The sequence below is a fragment of the Lissotriton helveticus genome, chromosome 1_2 (assembly GCF_964261635.1).
Source record: "Lissotriton helveticus chromosome 1_2, aLisHel1.1, whole genome shotgun sequence".
In the NCBI taxonomy this organism is placed as follows: domain Eukaryota; kingdom Metazoa; phylum Chordata; class Amphibia; order Caudata; family Salamandridae; genus Lissotriton; species Lissotriton helveticus.
The window spans coordinates 125613748-125635721 of NC_136058.1; the positions used below are offsets into that span (position 1 = coordinate 125613748).

Consider the following 21974-nt stretch of genomic DNA (forward strand, 5'->3'; position numbering starts at 1 on the left):
TAGCTCAGATCACATATCGTAAGGCTGTAAACAGACCCCAGTGGTCACTCTAGACATGGGGAGGGCCTCACATTTCTGATTTGGTCCAGCTGATTGTTATTAACCCTGGGTGGGTAACTCCTCTCCGCCAGCGGAGTTGGCCGGAAATTTGCCTACTATGCTCTCCGTTGAGATCATGGAGGTAGGCAAAACTCTGCCTCTGTGGCAGAGAAGAGTTAGCTGCTCCCTCCCCCCTCCCAAATTCTTTAAAAATGTAAAAAGAAGCCACTTACCTGTGTGTCTGCCGCCTCCCCTGCCTGGCGACTCTCCTTCTTGCTCCTCACGTCCTATTGTAATTAAAAAAACACTATGTTGTATGTCTTGTGTGTGCATTTGTGTAACGGCTTTAGTATGTTGGGGTGACCAGATTTCCCTTATAGGCACGGGGGGTTAGCATTTCTAAGAATCCATGCCAGTAAGGTACCTGGTCTATCCGATTCTGCATGTGTTTTATGTAAGTAAGTACGATAGTCTATTACATGTAGTTGATCAAGTAATTCCGCATTTTTAATGCGTGCCTCCTGGAGATCTAGTTTTGCCATGGGGTCGTGGGCTGCCCCGGTTTCAAGTGTATGCAGTTATTCTTCAGTGTCCTGTTGGTCTCGGTGGGCTCGTTGTTGGGCTCTGGAGGAGGTGCTAATAGCTGTGCCTCTTAATACCATCTTAAATGCCTCCCATTCCATTCCGGTAGAAGATGCTGTGCCGGCATTGCTGGTAAAATAATAGGTTATGGTGGATGCTAGTGTTGTGTGATAAACCCCATCCTCTAGGTGGCTGGGATTAAGGTGCTATGTGGGGGCTGGAGCTGGGACATTTCCCCACGTGAATGTAGTCTCCAACGCTCTATGATCTGAAATTGTTTTCCCCCCTCAGGTAGCTCGGGTAGTCTGTGTAAGGAGCAATAAACTGCATAATATATAATCAATTTGTGTGTGAAGGTCATGTGTGGCAGAGTAAAATGAGTATTCTCTCATTTCCTTATTGTGATTATGCTATAGATCTGTTATGGTCCAACCCTGTACCCAATTCAGTAATGTTTTAGTTTGGCGTATTGATTGGATCCCAGTTAGGGTCAGGTGGGATCTATCTAATACAATGTCTGCAACCGCATTGAGATCGCCCCCTAGTATCCAGCCAACATCTGACCAATTGGCCAATGCCACATTAACTTGTACATAAAATGGTTCCTGATCTGAATTAGGGGCATACAGACTTCCTACCACTATTGGGCTCCCATCCAGTGTACCTCGGATCAGGATACATCTACCCTCTTTATGTATCTGTTTTTCAACTAATACGAATGGGACCCCAGATCGTAACATTATGGCCACCCCCGAGCAAAAGCAGAGAAAGCCGTATTATACAATTGCCCTCTCCATTTCTTGTGAAGTTTGGTGGCTTACAGTGCGGTTAGGTGTGTATCCTTTAAAAACACTATTAGTGCTTTTAGTCGGATCAATTGGGCGTGTATTCTAAGCCGTTTGTGGGGCAAACCCATTCCCCTAATGTTCCATGTGAGGCAATTATAGGGTTGTCAGTAATCAAAAAAAGGGGGGGAATGGACAACTTGTAACTGCGTTACCAAGGTTCTCTGTCTCTCTTAATAAAAAACCCTCATACACGCATTGTAGGAAAGATGGCGGTATATCTTGATTCTCCGCCTACACTAATGCGTTATTGCATCATCATTGTTTTTTTAGTGTGTCGTATGCATGCCTCAAGCCTGAGGCAACCACTGAAAAACGCCGTAGTGTCCAGGGATAGATGATAAACTCATATGTGAAGTGAGTAAAAACAATCGCTTATCCCAAATAAAAAACTTTAATTCAGACGTGGATGAGGAAAGTTATTAAAAATTGTAGTATGTATATATGAGGATCGTGTTACTGGATCCAATTTACATCTATTAATCTTTTAGTCGACATGTTTCTGCCCCATTGTGCCCAGCCGGGTCTATGGGGCATTCATCAGGACGGAAAAAACGGCACTTACACTATTTGTGCAGTACCTTACAGTGGGTCTTGTGTTCCACTTTGATCTGGGCGAGGTTATATTGTGCCTGTAGTTTAGGAAACACAAACAACAAATACGCATACAACATACAGTTAGACACATATAAATGCTACATTTTAGCTGTGTTTGCGAGGTTAATATTGGCCTCTTAAATGGCTGGGGTGTACTTAAAATGGTTTGGAACAATTCTTGTTTCACTGAAAAGGGTGGTTTACAGTGCTATTCTGGTCTATATGGAAAGCGTTGCTGTCTCTTAATGCCAACAACAGATTTCTGATAAACATGATGATGGGTTTTCTACAGACGCTTGAAACTGAACTTTTATCATTTAAATGGCTCCGCTTGTAATTCGTCAGGTTCATGCAGCATGCATTCATTGCTTCTCGGTTACTATTATGCGGTGGTTTTATATCCTGCATTATGCTTGTACACCGGTCTTTACTCAAGTAATTAGCTCCGATACAAGTTTCCTTCATATGATGTGCCCAAGCGATCTATCTAGAGTGCAAAATGGAGTTGTTTTTCATACTAGGATGACAGTTATAGTATTACCTCTTAAGCCCTTCACACTTGCTTCAGCGGGGGAGCGGAATAATATTTCGGAGCTGTTTAAGAAGGGAGACGCACTTGTTAGTTACATTACTTAGTGACCCAGGTTTAGGCTTGTTCATACCGCTAAAGTCGGTCTTACTCCCTCTTCGCATATGGCTTTCTTGTGCTGACTCTGCCCCCGGAAGTACCGGTACCTTCCTGTTCACTCATTAAAAGGCGGCTACTTTTGGGTCATAGTCATAAAGAAGGGACTAACGAAATGTGTTAGTTTTCTGTCTCAGTAAAAGCGGATATCAGTTTTCAATAAAGCACAATTACTTCAAGTCTCGAATACGCTTTTTAGTTATCTTAAAAGCCTGGTTTTAGTTCTTGTTTATATATCAGAGTATGGTAACATTTTTGGGTGAATTTATGGGCATTGAAGAATAACTAAAAGTAGAAAAGGAAGAAATACTTCATTATTCATGGTAACAAATATTGAGAAGCTACCACATATTTCATAGTCAAGATAAGGGGAATTAGTGATTTAAACTGGCATTTATAAGGCTTCTCATTATTTCTGTGTCCTTATGGTTATGTAACTCTCACAACGGTGAGTGTTAAGGGATTGGAGCGTGGACTGATTCTGGTATTATTTAGAATTGGTGCCAGGGTACATCATCATTAACCCCTACTATATTCGTTTTTAGGCGGTCCACCCATCTCTGTTCTTTTTCAAATAGCACTTTCTCTGCATTATGAGTTTTGTTCTGTAGTATCTCTATTACAGTCCATCGCAGATCTTCTGCTCCGTGTTGTAGTTCGAGGAAGTGAGTACTCATTTTTGTCGTTGTTTTCTTTGTCTTGATATTACTCTTATGTTCCCCGATCCTGATTTTTACTTTCCTGCACGGCATCCCGATATATTTAATGCCGCAGGGGCATAAAATCATGTAAATGACACGAGTCGAATTACAGTTAGTATGCTGTTGTTGTGTCCAGACTAGAGTGTCCGACAAATTCAGTGTTTTGGTTACTGTAGTTAGTTTGCATACCAGACAGGTTCCGCACGGATAATGTCCTGTTATGGGGGCCATACCTACATTTCTTGTAATCTCATGCTTTCATTTCTGTTGTGGTCTGGTGTGGACAAGCATGTCCTTGAAGTTCCTAGTTCGTTTGTTCGCGAATCTGGTTTTTGGCCAGTTCAGTTGTCCTGACGTCAGAATTCTCCAATTCTTATTCACAATTTTTTTCACTTCATATGACGCTGAACTGTAGGTTGTTACACACGTCACTAGGTCCTTCACTGGTTCCTTCATTGTGGTTTGTAGTAAGCATTCCCTAGGTTGGTGCCTTGCTCTTTTTTGGCATCTGCGTATTGTTTTAATCGGATAATCTCTTTTCTGTAGTTTTATACTTAATTCTTTTGCTTGCTTGATGTAATCTTGTGTTTTACTACAGTTCCTTTTTAGCCCCAAAAATTGGCTGTAAGGTAGATTGTCTCTCAGGGGCTTTGGGTGGAAAACTTTTATAAGACAGTAGGCTATTCTTAGCCATGGGTTTATAGTACGTTTTTGTTTCGATCTGTCCATTTTCCATGAAGATTGTTATATCCAGGAAGTCTAGGCTGTGTTAGTTAGATGTGGAGGTAAACTTGAGGCATTTGTCTCTTTTGTTTAACCACTCAATAAATATGTCCAGGTTCGTGCTGTTGTCCTTCCAGAGTAATATCACGTTGTCAATGTATCGTTTCCCCAAAATTATTTTGGAAACGAACGGGTTGGAGTCATTGATGATGTGTTGGGACTCAAATTCACTCACATACAGTCCTGCTACCGATGGAGCGAACGCACTGCCCATGGATGTACCATGGCATTGTACAACAAGCATTTGCAATGCAATAGGTCTCGCATTAGGAAAGTTTGACCTATTGGTATTGTAAATGACAAATTTTGTATTTATGTGCTGGTTTTGAAAATAGCGAAATTAATAGCTTTGTCATTTACAATGCCAATAGTTTTAACTTTCGCAAATGTGACACCTATAGCATTTGTAATGCAATATGTGTTGTATTTACGAGACTTAGATGTATTGATATTACAAATAACAATGGCTTTTATTTATTTTTAATAATGAATACTTAAATAAAAGTTATTGTAATTTATAATGGCAATAGCTTAAACTTTGGTAAATAACTTTTATGAAGATTATGTGCAGTGTATTATATTGTGACGAAAATCCAAGAACAGGAGTGAAATATTAACATATTTATGTGACATTTGTAATAAAGCTTGAAACATTGAGAGAACATATTTGAATCAGTTGTTGTTGAATGGTTGCACAGATTGATGCTGTGGTGGCGTTCAGTGATGCTGTGGTCGCGCATAGTTATGTTGTGGTGCCCCTGAGTGATGCTGTGGTGGTGCTGAGTGATGCTGTGGTGATGCAATAGATAGAGTGAGTGCGATAGATAGATAGAGTGTGTGCGATAGATAGAGTGAGGGCGATAGATAGAGGGAGGGCGAAAGATAGAGGGAGGGCGATAGATAGATAAAGTGAGGGCGATAGATAGATAGATAGATAGATAGATAGGGGGCGATATATAGATAGACATAGATAGAGTGAGGGCGATAGATAAGAGTGCGATAGACATATAGAGTAAGGGAGATAGATAGATAGATAGATAGATATATAGATAGATAGATAGATAGATAGATAGATAGATAGATAGATAGATAGATAGATAGATAGATAGATAGATAGATAGATAGATAGATAGATAGATAGATAGATAGATAGATAGATAGATAGATAGATAGATAGATAGACAGATAGATAGAGTGAGGGCGATAGAGAGATAGATAGAGGTGTAGAGGGAGGGGTGTAGAGAGAGAGGGGTGTAGAGAGAGAGGGGTGTAGAGAGAGAGGGGTGTAGAGAGGGGGTACAGAGAGGGGGGTGTAGAGAGAGAGGGGTGTAGAGAGAGAGGGGGGTAGAGAGGGGGTACAGAGAGGGGGTGTAGAGAGAGAGGGGTGTAGAGAGGGAGGTGTGTAGAGAGAGAGAGGGGTGTAAAGAGAGGGGTGTAAAGAGAGGGGTGTAGAGAGAGCGGTGTAGAGAGAGAGGGGTGTAGGGAGGAGGGTGTAGAGAGAAGGGTGTAGAGAGAGAGGGGTGTAGAGAGACAGGGGTGTAGAGAGAGAGAGGTGTAGAGAGAGAGAAGGGTGTAGAGAGAGAGGGGTGTAGAGAGAGGGGTGTAGAGAGAGTTTGTTTATCCTACTCTCAGCTCCTGTTCCTTCTGTTATCGAATTACAACAATCCATTACTCAGTGAAATGATTTGTTTATCAGACTGACTGTTTGCATGAAGTGTTTTAATGACTCTAAATTTCCGGTGTATGATATACGATTTCACACATTTGTTCTGCGTTACGCAATTCTACATTGTGCTAAGAAGTACTCAATTCGTAAAAAAATATAGTCACATCTCGAATCTGCTACTATTAGATTAATAAAAGAAAAAAAAAGATATTTTTGTTGAACGATTACAATATTGTTTTGCTTAGACAACTCAGCGTTTGAAAAAGAGCATTGAATGTTGAATTAAAAAGTGCGTTAGCTGGCTACTCAAGTACCTGTTAGTTGCTTGATATTCACCACTTTCAACATTTCATAGTCTTTTCGTGGCTGTGTGCATCTTAGACTTAAAATGTCTTTTCCCACATTGATTGAACTTCACAGCAAAACGCGCCATTAATAGTACACACTCGAACACGGGTCGTTTATCAATACATTCACGACCCTTAGGGCAACCCATGTCATCGGGGAAGTAAGTCCCTCTTTCCATTTCACATTATTTACTTCATCTTGCAGTCACTCAGATTGTTTACAATTTACAGATGTCTTGTTTCTGTAGATTTTTCATGCTACGCATGACTCTTCCAAAGAGCATGCACTGAACGGAACCTCTAGATGTCTAGATGATGTCAGGTCATGAGTGGGTGTTCATCAAAGGCCCCCATTAAGCAAGGCGTGTTTCATGAAGGGATGCAGATTGCATGCTCATGCAATTATTGGCCTCTCAGAGCGATGTTCGATTGTGTGACACAGCGCAAGTCTGTTGCACGTGTTAGTCTTTGTGTGTGTGCAAGGGCATAGTGAAGGGGTGACACAGGTAAGAGTCTGAAAAAGGTCCGAGTGACCAGACCGTGATAAAGAAGAGGGAGCTGATGTGTGAAATAAGCATGGGCGCATTTCAGCAAAATATGGATGCAACAGAAAGAGAGAATGCATGGAAAGAAGGAAGAACTGGAGGAAGAACTGGAAGAACTGGAGTGAATGTTTAACTCCTACTCTGCCTCTGACTTCCACAGAACTGTAAAATTCAGTGCAACTGAAACATCTTCTATTCTTGTTATTCACAACGTTGTGACTGGTGCTACTCATTCTATGATACTGACAGTAAGCATTGGTAAAGTCAATAGATCTGGCTTGTGTTAGGTGCATGCCATTGTTGTGCGATATATATCTGATGCACTTAAAGAAAGCTCCGGTACTAAATCATGATCACGGGACGCTCTGTCTCAAGAACAGGATTTGGGCTCAAATTTTTAAAGATTTTTGGAAAGTAATTCTCGCTATGCTTTTTTTTGCCATGCCCCCTTTGGACACCCAGCCCTCACCTTTTTGATCCCTCTTAAAGCACTGAGAATGGGGGGAGGGGGGGCAGAGATCGCTTAAAACTCTAAAAATACGTCTGTGGAAGAAGCCTTTACTTGTACATTTCTGGCTGGGCTCTATGTTGAGCAGGGTGCATGCAGCACATTGTAAAAAAAGATCAGTATGTGGGTCTGTGTGATAAATATCTAGTGGGCCGAGTCCTGACATGGGGCAACTTCAGAGTTTTCAACTTGTTCAGTGGTCTCTCATGTGATTGTGGGGAATACTGTTTTGATATTCATACCGTAAACACAAAACGAAATTTCCCTAAAAGGAAATAAAATAAAACTGACGATTTTAACGCCGCACCACTTCTCTGCTTGCGATAAAGGATTACTCAGGCGTGCCACACCACGTGTCATGCAAACATAATACTAGGGGCAAACTTAAGTAATTTCACACATTTTGTGTCAGACAAGTAGTGAACTATGAATAGGCATGGGAACGGTTACTGCACCCTGATGCCAAATATAGCGCTTTGCTGATAGTATTTTAGAAACAACCCCAGGCAAGAAGCGGGATATTCTGTTCTGTCCAGTGAAGCAAACACAATGAAAAAAAACGTTAAAATAGGTCCCAGCACAAGACAATACACCCTAGACCACACGACTCTCCAGTCTTCCCCCACCCCATCACTACATTTATTAATGCTGTGTCCCTCCTCCATAACTTGCCCTCAAAAAGGGTAAGAAAAGCTTTGTGCTGTCACATTACTTTGAACACATCAGTGGTCTCCCTACCCCCACCCCCACCCCCACACTTCTAGACCTTCGCGTAACACTGGGCAGCGCAGTTCAGATATATCAACGGTCGAAAACCGCACCAGTGAAACCCTGCATCGTACATTACTGCTGCATGACCACTAACCTCTCTGAATCCAAAGCGTGCCCTCTGTTAATACTCACAGACTGCACTAATCACACACGCCTCTTCCTCGACACCCGAACACTGACCCGCAGGCGTTTGCGTGGAGCGTCCGAACGCCATACGCACGAGCGCGTGCGCGCCTCCTCATCCGGCCGGCGGATCTACGAGGGGCCCGTAATAGAAACACAAGCCCGTGCAGCCGCCACCATCGCGGGACAAGAGGAGCCCGAGAGACCCGGTGAGTGGGGTGGGGGGGGTGTGGGTGCGTGCGTGTGTGTGTGTGTGTGCACGCGTGAGCCCGTGAGTGGTGTTGGGTGGGGGGGTGCGTGCGTGTGTGTCTGTGAGTGTGCGACCCGGTGAGTGGGGTGGGGGGGCTGTGTGTGTGCGCGTGAGCCCGTGAGTGGGGTGGGTGCGTGTGTGTGTGTGCGTGTGTGTGTGTGTGTGTGTGTGTGCGCGCGCGTGTGTGTGTGTGTGTGTGTAATCTGCTTCCTGGCAATGTGGGACAGGAGACGTGCGCGCTCACATGGGGGAATCTCCTGCGTTTGCACATCCCCTGTCTCACATTCCCGGCAAGCCGACAGCAATAGGTCTTTCGCTTGACAGCGAGACCTAATAAAAAGCACCAATCACATTAGTTCACAACAGCTGAACGGAAGCGCACAGGAGAGTGTGCACACGGCCAGCAGAAGCGGCAGTGAGGCGGCTTTTTACATAATTGGTTGATTTTAATTAATTCCATAACATGAGAGCTATCGTAGAAATGATATATTGTAGGCCGTTCTTTTAACCATAATGGTGTTAGCGACAAGAAGGTTTACGAAGTTTGAGACGTGGTAATGCTTTGGAATTTAAAAGCAACCATAGTCCCAGTGAGGCGACTTTTAACACCGTAGTTAAATAAAAATCACCAAGCACATTAGTTAACAACATCTGAACTGAAGTGCACAGGAGAGTCTGCACACGGCCAGCAGAAGCGCGTGCCACTTGCCTAAAATAATTAGAGACGCGGAAGTCATTAGGCGCGATCACAACAACAGATCTGCAGCGCCCTGGAGAGTCAAGTGCGTGCAACTTGCCTAAAAAAATGCGAGGCACGGAAGTCATTAGGCGCGATCACAACAACAGATCTGCAGCGCAGATCTGCAGCGCCCTCCAGAGTCAAGCGCGTGCCACTTGCCTGCAAAAAAAAAAAGCGCGTGCAACATGCCTAAAAAAAAAACAAGACACGGAAGTCATTAGGCGCGATCGCAAAAACAGATCTGCAGCGCCCTGGAGAGTCTGCACATGTGATGCAAGCCCAACTGCAGAAGCACGTCCTCGAGATGAAATCGCCGAGGTGAAGCGTGTAACCACCCCCTGTGCCCCATTCCCGGCAAACCCACAACAATAGGTCTTTCGCTGGAGCAGTGCTTCGCGCTGCTAACACCAGCGAGACCTAAAAAGGGCGCCATTGTATTCAAAGAAATTTTCTGTCAACGCCAATCGGCAACATTCTAGTACAAAATGGCGTGGGGTTCGATAGTTCCATTGTTCTGCAAAGAGGATGTTTTCCAATGTTTGTAGTGTCTCTTTTTGGGGGAGGCTGGTGTAGAGACTCTCTACATCCAGCCCCACCCATAGCATTGAATCTTCATCAAATGGCATGCCTGTTAGTTGATTGAGTAAATCTCCGGTATCTTTTAAATATGTCGGCGTTTTTTGTACCAATGGTTTTAAAAATTGATCAGCAAACTTGGACAGTGGTTCAAGTACTGTCCTATACCCGATACTATTGGGCGTCCTGGTGGAGGTGATCTATTTTTATGCGTTTTAGGAAGTGAATAAAAATAAGGTATTTTTGGTTTGCGTGCCACCAAGAAATCTGCCTCGTGTTTTGTTACCCATGCGTTAGTTTCTGCTTCATTCACCATTATTTTTATGGTGTTCTGTGGTCTCGAGGTAGGGTCTATAATGATACGTATAGGGTTGTGCCTTATCAGATCTAGCCATCAAGATATATGGGGATAAACCTGGTAAAGAAAGATTTCCGTAAAGTCCGGCCCCCCAGCAACCCAAAAAAACACCCCAATACCCAGTGTAACTGTAAAATTTGGTTTGACCAATCTGTAATAACAATACTTAATAAACCAAAACATTTAACATTTGCTACTGCATTGGGGGTCATGGCTAAAAGTGACTCTGGGAGCCACCAGTACTCCAAAAGATACCCTCCCTGAAGCGCAGTAGACGGGGGCACCGCCAGTCCCCATCCCAGGGGACCCACCACCCACGCCTTGAGTCAATGTTCAATTCTATGAGAGAACGGTGAAGAGCGGACACCCACCCCAATCGGATGACTAGTAATATTACTCTGTCACACAAGGAGTGCACAAGGTGCCTGCATGACAATCTTACCTCCTCTGACGGGAGACCCAAGATCGCGTCTCCCAGCGGTATGTATATTACCTGTACAGTGCAGTCCAAGTGGTCCACTGTCGTGTTGTAATCGAGTCCATTTCGATTGAGCTTACTGTAGTCTCTTAACCTCTACCGCGCTAGCGGGTTTTCCGGATGTGCGCTGAAATTTGAAAATCGCGGGGTTTGTGACAAAGCCAGCTCGTCATCCGCGTAGCGCAGGTAACGCCCATGACGAGCTGGCTTTCTCATCAGCGCTGAAGGGGTTAATTAAGGAGTGCACTCCCCGCATGTGAAGACAGCGAGGGAAACAGCAGTGGACTATGGTCTGGCTCCTATTGAGCCACATCTCTTGTAGATGATTCGTCATCTGTGACTGTTCTTGTTTCTCTGAAGGTGGCAGTGGAAATAATAGCCCTTCTCTGCTCTTCCAGTGCCTTGCAGGTGTTGGAGCTGTGTCTTTATCATATTGCTTAGATTTTAAATGTTGTCGCAGTGTTTGCAGCTTCCTGGATTGCGTCTCCTCTGATCACCGGAGAGCTGAGTAATAGGAAGATCCGGGAAAGTGTGTTCGATCCACTCCCACTCTTCCGTTGGGGTATCAAAGAAGTTGCTTTTTCCCTCATTTATTATTTTGAGTTTTGCTGAAAATACAATGGAATATTTCAGATCTAATTTCTGTAGATGTTGCTTAACTCCATGGTATTGCGCCCTCTGCTTCTGCACTTGAAGTGTGTAGTCAGGAATAAAGGAAAAATGTGCATTGTCTTTCGAGATTGGTGTTTTTCCCTCGCACCTTGCAGTATCTGGTCACGGTCACGGTAATTAAGCACTCTGGCAACAACAGGTCGGGCGGCATACCTGGTATTCTTCTGCGCCTAGGAACCCTATGGGCTCTTTCGATGTAAAAAGTGTCAGTCGAACGTCCCGGTGGCATAAGTGATTTGGGCCAAGCTTCTATGTACCATTAACACACAAGTGACCAGGTAGGTTCTCCAGTACTTAATTACTAGACTAAACTTCGACCGTCAATTCCAAGTGTACATGATTTATTTCACATAAATCTTGAATATTCTGCACATATTCAAAGAAGAGTTATACATGTCATAAAAAACAAACAGATTTGTCAGTGCAACAAAAATAACAATACGGACCATGAACAACGTATCTAACATTAAAGTCATACAAAACAATTTTTACATTTTTACAAAAATCCACAGTGCTTTCACCTAGAGCATGTGCATTACATAGACACTATTTATGTTGTCAACTTCCTCATAATATTTAGAGGGTACCAGTCCTTATGTTAAACAAATAGGGGGTCAGGCGGACTTGTGCAGGGACGTAGCATAGTGACTGCTATTACAATGTCACTGTGTCTGTGACAATCCCTGATTGCTACACTCTCTGTTTTCTGACAGTGTTGACCACTAATAAACGACCGCACCATGGATTGCAACACATCACATGAAAACTTCACATAACAGCAGGTACTAAAGTTGGGGTAAAAGCTACATGATAAATGTTAGCATGAACATAAGGGTTTCAATTTTAAACTTCACTGATACCGCACTTTTTTCAAATTTTCACATTTCCCCTTACAGTCAAAGTCCTTCCAGTCCACGTCCTGAGGAGAACTCTAGAACAAGGGAGGATTAGAAATGTGTTAGCAATTGGGCTGAAGCCAATCTCAGTTGGGGCGCACATGGAAATTGGTGAAAAGAAATTACTCCCCAGTGGACACATGACCCTTTGTACTAATTCGGAGCTTCTAGCCCAGGACTCAGGCAGGGCAAATTGAACTGTGAAAAGTCCGCCTGACCCACTATTTGTTTAATATAAGAACTGGTACCCTCTAAATATTATAAGGAAGTTGACAACATAAAGAGTGTCTATGTAATGCACATGCTTTAGGTGAAAGCACTGTGGTTTTTTGTAAAAATTACAATTGTTTAGTATGACTATATTGTTAGATACGTTGTTCATGGTCCGTATTGTTATTTTTGTTGCACTGACAAATCTGTGTGTTTTTTATGACATGTATAATTCTTCTTTGAATATGTGCAGAACATTCAAGATTTATGTGAAATAAATCACGTACACTTGGAATTGACGGTCCAAGTTTAGTCTAGTAATTAAGTACTGAAGAACCTACCTGGTCACTTGTGTGTTAATGATATGAGAGTGTTCCAGGCCAGGTAGTGATAGGACCCGAGCCTCTTTTTGGTTAGGCTTCTATGTAGAGCGCTTCATTTTGACCAACTGCGTTTTCTGGCAGGCCAATAATGTGCACGTTATTTCTATGTGATCTTCCTTCTGCATCTTCTATCCTCTCATGTAGGTTTACAATCCGGTGTTGCATCCGTTCCAGTTCACTCGAGTGTTCTTTTTGTTTTGGGAGCAATTCCTGAACTTCCGTTTTGTTTGCAGTCACCTTTTCGGCAAGTGTCTTGTGGTCATCACGAATTATAGCAATGTCTGCCATGAGGGAACCCAGTTGCTGCTCCATCAACATACGTGACTGTCGAATTTCCTGTAGGATGAGATCCAGTTTGTCCGGCTGTGTGCCCTCCGCAGTGGGGGGCACCATCTCTGCGGAAGAGTTGGTCAATCAAGGCTGTTATGTTCTTCTGTATCTTAGTTCCTGCCTTTCGTGTGTCCCATTTTGTCACGGGTATCGTGTCGAGTCAGCTGTGAAATTACAGAGCTGGTATATTCCTATGTTTAGTGTCCGTACCACATCTCCTTCGCGGTCACACTTAACTTCTCCTAAGGACCTCCCGAGAGGCTAGTATTTGTTTCACCTATGGCTAATGCTTGCCGTAGTAGTAATCTTTCTTGGCTCCTCCAATAAGGGTGTTATAAGTACGACTGCTCTGAGATATGGACCCTTTGGAAGTGCTAGTCTCTCAGTAGTGATCCACCGCCCTGGAACAGGGAACGTCCAGGCTCCAAGAGATCTATGCCATTTACCACCAGGGTCAAGCGCAAAGGGTACTTTCTCCGCTATTTCTTAATTATTACCAGCTCTAATCGGTTTGTGCTGGGTCTGCTAGTAGAGCTCCAGTGGTGAGAAGACCCCCACGCTCGGCCTGCCGCAGCCAAGTATCTCTGTGCTACACTCCTCAGGTGTTATTTAGTCCTCAATCATATGGTACTGGTGAGAGCCAGCCGCCTTGTCCATAGCAAAGGAAATTGGTCCCGCTGCAGTGCTATGAGCTGTTTACTTCAGTGCTCAGTTCCGGTCAGGGGCCCCGTGGCCAGCCCAAGGCATTGACCGCCCGCCTGCAACCAGGAATTGCCAAGTATATCACAGTTCTTTGGTCAGCGTTGCCACAAAGTCCACACCTGGTAAACCATTCCCAGTCTGTTGCTCACAGGCACCACTGCACTCGATGGGGGCCAGAGGACTTCACTCAGGCTGGAACTACTGGGGCTGGTGCTCCACTCACTTGTTATGTTATGTTATGTGCATACTCTGTTATGTGCATACTCTTTTTTTGTTATGTTATCTTTGGCCTCCCACGCAGAGCCAGAGCTTCCAGTTTGCTTAAGGAGTTACATTGGCTCCCTATCTCTAAAAGAGTTATTTTTAAAACTCTGACTCTGGCCTTCAAGGCCCTGCATTCTGTAGGCCCTGCGTACATCAAAAAGAGATTGGCTTTTTATGTTCCAAGGAGGATGCTGCGATCGGCTTCATCTGCCACGATTGCGGTCCCGTCCATCAAACGTGCCCGGATGGGTGGTCGGTCCTTTCGCTATTTAGCGGCCATCCATTGGAATGGGCTTCCGATCTCTTTGCGGAAAGCCAATAGTCTCTTTACCTTTAGAAAGGAGTTAAAGACGTGGCTCTTTTCTGCGTGATCGCTCTGACCACCTGAGTTGCTGAACGGATACACTGGTCTCTGATCTCTTTGCAAAAGCGCCGGGACACCCGCATGGGTAGCCGTGCGCTATGAAAGAGTATGCACATAACATAACATAACATAACATAACATAACCTTGACATCCACCCAGGCCTATAAGAGGTGTGGTCCTCTAGAACCAAATCATGCTGCTTAGCGCTTGACTCACATCATGTTTCCCAGCTTTGGCCCACTTGACACACTCCTCTAATACACAATTCATTCTCTCAACAAGGTTGTTGGTTTGAGGATGATATAGGGAACTCTTCAAATGTCTGACTCCAGAAAGGACTCAAACTCACTGCTCACAAATTGTTTCCCATTGTCAGAAATGACCACTTCCGGAAACCCTTTTCTCATGAACATATCTGCTTTCCTTTCTTTGTTAGTCCAAGGGTGAGGATATCCGTAGTCTACCCCTCACGTAGACACAGCCCGCTGCCATAAAATGTAGTAAATTACAAAAATCCAGAGATATGATTCAGAAGAGTTTATTCTGAATTGGTATCCTCAGCACAGCAGTCCAGCTCTCAGCGCTGCCAAACAGTAATGACTGCTACATAGAACACACTCAATAAAGCACTCTAGATTCTGTCTGGACATTCCAGCTCACATGCTAAGCAATATGAAATGTACTATTTAACTTCACTTAACTCTACATTATCCTTGAGGAACACAATGATGACCTTTGTGTTGGCAATCCTTGACAAGTCTGATTTCCGGCCACTTGGAAGCATAATCCATAAGAACCAGAATATGCTTAGAATACCCATACAAATATTATAAGGTTCCATGACATCAATTCCTACCTTCAACCACGGACCATCATGACACTCAATAGGGAGCAAGGGAGGAGTGAACACCTTGAGGCTCTTGCCTGATGCACCACACACAGTACCATCACGGACCATCTAGTTGACCTCTGTGCCCATTCCGGGCCACCAAAAGGTATCACGGATGTGATGTTTGGTAAGGGTGGAACCCAGGTGTCCTTCATGAGCTTTCCTAATTATATTTGTTCTGAACACAAACGGAAGAAGGAGCTTGTTCCCTCTCTACAGCAAACCATCCTCTATACAAATTTCACTCTCCACCTTGCAAAAGGGTTGCAAGAGAGGAGATAGTAAATGTTGCCTTGGCCAGCCCTTCTTCACTAAAGCACACACATCTTGTAATACAGAATCATCAAGAAATGCAGGGATCCATTCATCTTCAGAACACAATTTTAATTCTGGAATTCCCAATGTGGCAACTAGGCAATCCTAACAGTCTTCATCGACCAGATCGTTAAACTTGATATCATCTTGTTCGTTTTTTTCCCACAGGGAAACGGGAAAGTCTGCTCTAAAGTTTCTTCCCCCTGAGATGTGTTTAACGTTAAATAGATACTGAAAGAGTGTTGTAACCATCCTTAATATCCTGGGTGTACAACATTTGCTCATGCTCTCCCCCAAAATGTTTACCAGAGGTTTGTGGTCAGTTTGTAAAAGGAAACGCTTTCACCAAACATAAGGGCAAATCTTTTCAATAGCCCAACAGCAAGCCAAAAGCTCTTTCTCGATCACAGAGTATTGGATTTCAGCAGCTCCCTACACTCTGGAGGCAAATCCAACGGTATACTCCACAATTCCCACAGGTTGTGTTAACGTAGCTCCCAGACCTATCCGAATGGCATCAACTGTGACATGGGTCAAACGGCTTAAGGGCCTTGCAATGTCTCAACAGGGTTTTCATACGGTCAAATGCATGTACACAATCACTTCACCAGTAAAACCTCACACCTTTTTTGAGAAGTGCACAAACAGGGCGAACTACAGTGGCAAAATCGGGGATTATTCTGGAGTAATATTCACATAACACCAACAAAGATTTCACACCACATTTACCAGAAGGAACCGGAGCTTTGACAATATCCTCCAGTAAACCAGGTTTAGGACTGACTCCTTCCTGAGAGACAACATGTTCCTTGAACAGTGTCAAAACCTTGTGGTGAATGTGATCATGTGAGGATGTATATTTGGCAAAGACTGAAATGTCATCTTGGAACACAAGAATTCCATCTATAATCCATTGTGCTCTGCACGCGTGGGTTTGCATCCCATCCTCATCGAGTTGAGAAAATGATAATTCTGTTTGTGATAATAGTCATTACTCTCTCCTGCTATCTGTATGTTAATTATGACCCAATACTTTGTTCCTTCTGTACTCCTGCTTATACCGTATATGTACCAGCTTACTGAAATGCTTAGAATGAAAAATGCCCACCTAGCAATGAATTAGGATATTGCTAAATTTATTAAAATAAATGTGCACACTATTTTCTATGGTTCTGCTGGATCATAGGAATGTCTTTAGCTCATGCTAAAAGGACCATCTGTTAAAGATTGCAGGGATCTGTTAGCATGAGCTGAAAGCTATTTTGTACTTGGCAGCCATTTTCGTTAGTCATGTGCTCGCCATGTGCTGTTTCCCTCTTCCAGAGCCTTGCACATCCTCAGAGGGGCCTAGGTAGTAGAATGCACCTGCCCTTATGTTGTAACTCTCAGGCTATTCTTACTGAAGTGCTCAGTTTGGTCTCTCCTCCCACTTTGTTGAGCAAGCAAATCTTGTCTACCCATCATATTAGTCATATTGAATGCTGGTACATGCCAGGACCTCCCCTTGGTTTTATGCTGACTATGTAACCTATACAAAAGGGGGTGGTGATGGACGGAGCATCTGAACCAATCAAACACTCACACCCAGTCAAAAGATCTGGGTTTAATCCATCACCGTTCTTTAGCCCACTCTGCCACCCCAGTTCAGACATGGTTATATGCAAATCAGTCTGACCCTGTGCCTCATGGAAAGAGTCCAGCCCAAACTACCAAGCCATGCCTTCCCTGGACCGGAAACAAGCTTCCGAGGACTGGTTTCTGGCATTACATCCGTCTTCAGCCCGGCTTGCATGAATCCAGTGGCAAAGTGAGCAAGGGACTCACGTCTGAGCATACCCTGCCTCACTTATGGCGGCCAAAAGCGGTACAAAAGGGGGTGGTGATGGACGGAGCATCTGAACCAATCAAACACTCACACCCAGTCAAAAGATCTGGGTTTAATCCATCACCGTTCTTTAGCCCACTCTGCCACCCCAGTTCAGACATGGCTATATGCAGATCAGTCTGACCCTGTGCCTCATGGGAACAGTCCAGCCCGAACTGCCAAGCCATGCCTTCCCTGGACCGGAAACAAGCTTCCGAGGACCGGTTTCTGGCATTACAGCCGTCTTCAGCCCGGCTTGCATGAATCGGTGATGGATTAAACCCAGATCTTTTGACTGGGTGTGAGTGTTTGATTGATTCAGATGCTCCGTCCATCACCACCCCTTTTTGTACCGACTATGTAACCTAAGCATATATAATCCGGGTCTGGTGGCTCAGTGGACTAATGCGTCCATTGCATGGGCCTGTGTTTGACCTCATGGTCACAGGTTCAAATCCCGGCGGGTCCACTCAGCATTTCATCCATCTGATGTCGATAAAATGAGTCCCATTGATTTGGGTAACAATGAACATCTGTTATTCAGCGCCAAGAGACCTCTGGGTGAACGTGCGCTTTACAAATACACATGTTATGGTATGTTATATATAAGGCCCCTGTTTTCTGTACTCCTTAGAATGCCTCCTACAGTTTCCTGAGGGTACTGTCTGATGTAGTCTCCCTCATCTGAAGTTAATAAAGATGTCTTTTATATTACAGCTTCTGTGCCAATCTCTTCTTTGTTGGTTTAAAAGGACCAGGTGTATCAGCGAGACCCCTGAGAAAGGTTTCTATTTTCTTCAAATACTACAGATCCATCACCAGTGTTAATCCATGGGTCTAATGTCATCACATCCTGCATCTATACAGATTTAATCAATCTGTTGCACCAATAAGAATAACCAGCTACTAACCATGGAAAAATCCTACTTATACGAGAATTATTTTTAAATGTGACCATACACTACAAGCATATTCAGGGGACTGCCATGGGCACCTGTTTCATCCCCAACTATGCCAATCTTTTGATGGGCTGGTGGGAGGACCAGGTGTCGAAGGACTCCAAGATGGAATAGTTCTTACAACATGCCACTTCATGGCTTTGTTATATCAACAATTTATTCATCAAGCAGAGGGGTACTAGGGAGAGTCTTTCAGAGTTTGTGAGCATGTGGAATGTCAATGATATTAATTAAAGGTCAACTATAAAGCAGAAAAAGTGTAGATTTTTTTCTTTGACCTCAGGATCAAAGCCATAGGGGACAAATTAGTCACATCAGATTCGGATTAAATATAACATCATGTATGGCGAACTTGTAAGGCTCAAGTGTAACTCTAGTACATACAAGAGAGAGAGATTCTGGACACACAGGTGGCGAAAAGGACAGTAAGTATCAAATTACAAATCATCACAACCTTTACCAACCAGTTGAGACAGGACAGCAACATTCTCTCTAGAAACTGGCCAATCCTAGAGAATGAGAAAAGAATAATAGATTTTATTGGGTATAATCGGACCATTACATATCAGAAGATTAAGAACATGAAGGACATGATTGTCAGAAGCCATTTTCAAACATCCAAAAGGGGCATGTGTAGGGGAAGGTCCTACAGACTTCTACTAAGTATAAATAAAGCATACAAAGAACAAGCCAAACAGTTCTTTTCAGGATAAGCCTTACTAAATTAGGAAGTACATTTCATACTTTAAAACTGACTTTGTTGTTTATTGTATTGAATGACCCTGCAAGTGCAGATATATTGGTAGTACCACCTCCCAGGTAAAAAATAAGTATTTAAAAATGTCTGCGCAATAACAATCCCAAGTACCCAATTGCACAAGTTAAATCCAAATACATTATAAACTTGGAGAAGTGTGACCCAACATGAGTAACTAAACATAAGGGAAGAATTAGCCATTAACGTACCTGCATACATAATATTTAATATAGTTGCTAATATATCCTCTTAGTTACCTAGAATAGGTTGATATGTTGCTTTGTTCTTTCTTTTAAAACTTTTTTAACTTGGGCAGAAATACATACTGTTGATTTATCTCTGCATATAGGAAATTGTTGTCTTATGAGCTATTTTATTTAGTATAATCATGAATTATGAGCCATCAGGTTAACAAATCCAAAAGTCTGTTATGGCAGATATACTCATTAGATCAACAATTCAGGTTCAAAGAAAGACTCTCCTTTTATTAACATTTGGTTTGTTTCACAGAACTGTCTGATTTGATGAACATGATTTGATAAGTGGAATTACAATTATAGGATTAAATTAGAATTATATTAAGGATGATCTGTTTCTGGATATTTTCAGAGATGTAAATTGCATCTTTACAGGGTGAGAAGGAAAAAATAGTTACCCAGGGTATTGGTGGGGATTGTGAAAAAAATGAAAAAATTAGCAAGAGCATTCACCCTTCCTTTTTCACTGAGAAAAATAGGATATTTTTGCAATTAAAACTGAAATTCTCTAAATCTTTCCAGGCTTACACCTAGAAATTTGCAATTCATATAATACCGGAAGACTTTGTGAATTCCGAAAATCTACAATAATGCAAAGTTATACCTCAGGGACCAGATGTACTCATTTAATTATGATTTAGACTCTACTCAAATCTTATAAGAGCCCTATTTTTTGCAATGTCTTTGGCTAACTGAGGTTCTACAGCAATAAGAGCCCACTGCACCATTTATATTGACATTTGTGAGGAATTGCAAAATTCCCATTCTTTTAATAGTAATGAAGTGGGGATCCATATGCAAATCCCTCCGAATGTCTGCAACAGTAGCCCTCTGTCCCGGCATTTGGAATTGTAAAATTACCAATTTGCAGAGTTGGCACTCAAAGGGATGGGGGTCAGTTTAAAAAAATTCTCCTTAGTACATTGCTATATTGCGTTTTGGAGTCTCATAGCCTGCAATGTTGCAGACCTTGAGACCGCACAAAACTATAATATATTGGGGTCCTAAATTTGCTGATGCTTTAAATGATACTTTACATTATTTAACCTATTGTGTGATAAAATGTGTTTTCCTAAAAGTTCAAGAATGTCGACATGAAGAGAAGTTAGACAACAGAAATGTTCCTTTGATGTAAATGAAAGGTCTGAACGATAAATTTTACAGCCCCAACAGATGTATGGGTTGCTGAAGAATTAAATATCCATAAATATCCTTCATTCTTTTATGGTGCATAATAAAATTGTACTAAGGTAACATTGATTTATTGTTGTACTTTTTTCTCATATGAAGAAAAATATATATATTTCATCAACAATATAATGAAGCATCTGAGAAACAGCACATCGTCTCTTCTTAAAAACAAGCATTGGAAGAAGCAGTAGGTCTCACATTTTCCAAGTACTGGGCCCCCTGATATTGGCTTCATCAGCACTGAATGCTTTTATTGTGTGCCACCATTGGCAAGGCCAATCCCAGTAACTGCCCTAGATACAATTATAACCAAGCTATGCCTCAAGGAGAATAACACTTGGAAAGGAAGCCCTTGAGAAAAAGCATTAAAAGCAAGCAAATGTGACAAGAAAGTCAACCAGCAACATGCAATGAAATGTGCTGACCCAAATCCTACCGTAAGTATTAGTATTGTCCACCAAAGCTTTTTATGACAACAGGCAGCTAAGAGCTGAATGAAGACCCCTCACCCCTTTATTTTTCCTGCTCCATCATCACTTGCGTTTAAAATACACGTATTTCTGAAACAAAAGGCTTTTAATTCGACGTGCAAGTGCCCCTGGGTTTGCATTGTTTATTGCTTAATTTCAAAACTTATTTGAGGAGGTTAAGTTGCGTTTATGTATTTGAAAGGGCACACTAAATTGTCTACTTACACATCTCTGAAATGCAAGTTTACGCAGAGTTCTGGCATCATTCTCATACAGAGAGGCCTCGTTTTAATGCTGAAGGTAATCATTAGTAACCCATTCTTTACCCCTCAAGCGTTCAGGTCATAAATCAGATGGAATCGCGTTACGTTGGCCTTCACTAGCTATTAAATTAATATTGGTAAAGTACGTGTTGATCGGAGATTTGGAGGCCCCCACAAAAAAAGGATGAACACACGGAGATCTCCTGAAGTTTTAGTCAAAGAGTAAAATAGCTTTCTAATTTAAGAGTGTGCAACAAAATACTTGTAAAAGTACTGATTGGAATAAAGAAAAGCTTATTCCCAGTGGCCCCATTTTTTGCAAGAATGATCCAACAGCAATGGAAAAGCATGGCAATTGTTGGATATGGAATTGATTACTCCTTGGATACGTGTTCTGAGAACAAGATTCTTTGAGAATTATTTACGATTTACTAACATTTAGTAACCAGCAGAAAACTTTATTTGAACTGGAAACTAGCTCTAAAGTAATGTAAAGTAATCATAACGCTGCTTTGCATCAAGGGGACGAATCTTGGGAGGTACATAAACGTTCTGATGCAGCAACCCATGTTTTTTGCATGAAAGTTCTATCAA

General features: G+C 42.6%; 1 long non-coding RNA gene across 1 annotated transcript in view; it reads right to left on the minus strand.

The window, feature by feature from the left end:
- Nucleotides 1–21974, minus strand: part of LOC144807787 (uncharacterized) — a 219544-nt gene that overhangs the window by 40746 nt on the left and 156824 nt on the right. The window contains exon 2 of the long non-coding RNA XR_013606446.1: nucleotides 18897–18951. This is a non-coding gene — a long non-coding RNA (uncharacterized LOC144807787). The remainder of the gene's footprint in view (nucleotides 1–18896; nucleotides 18952–21974) is intronic.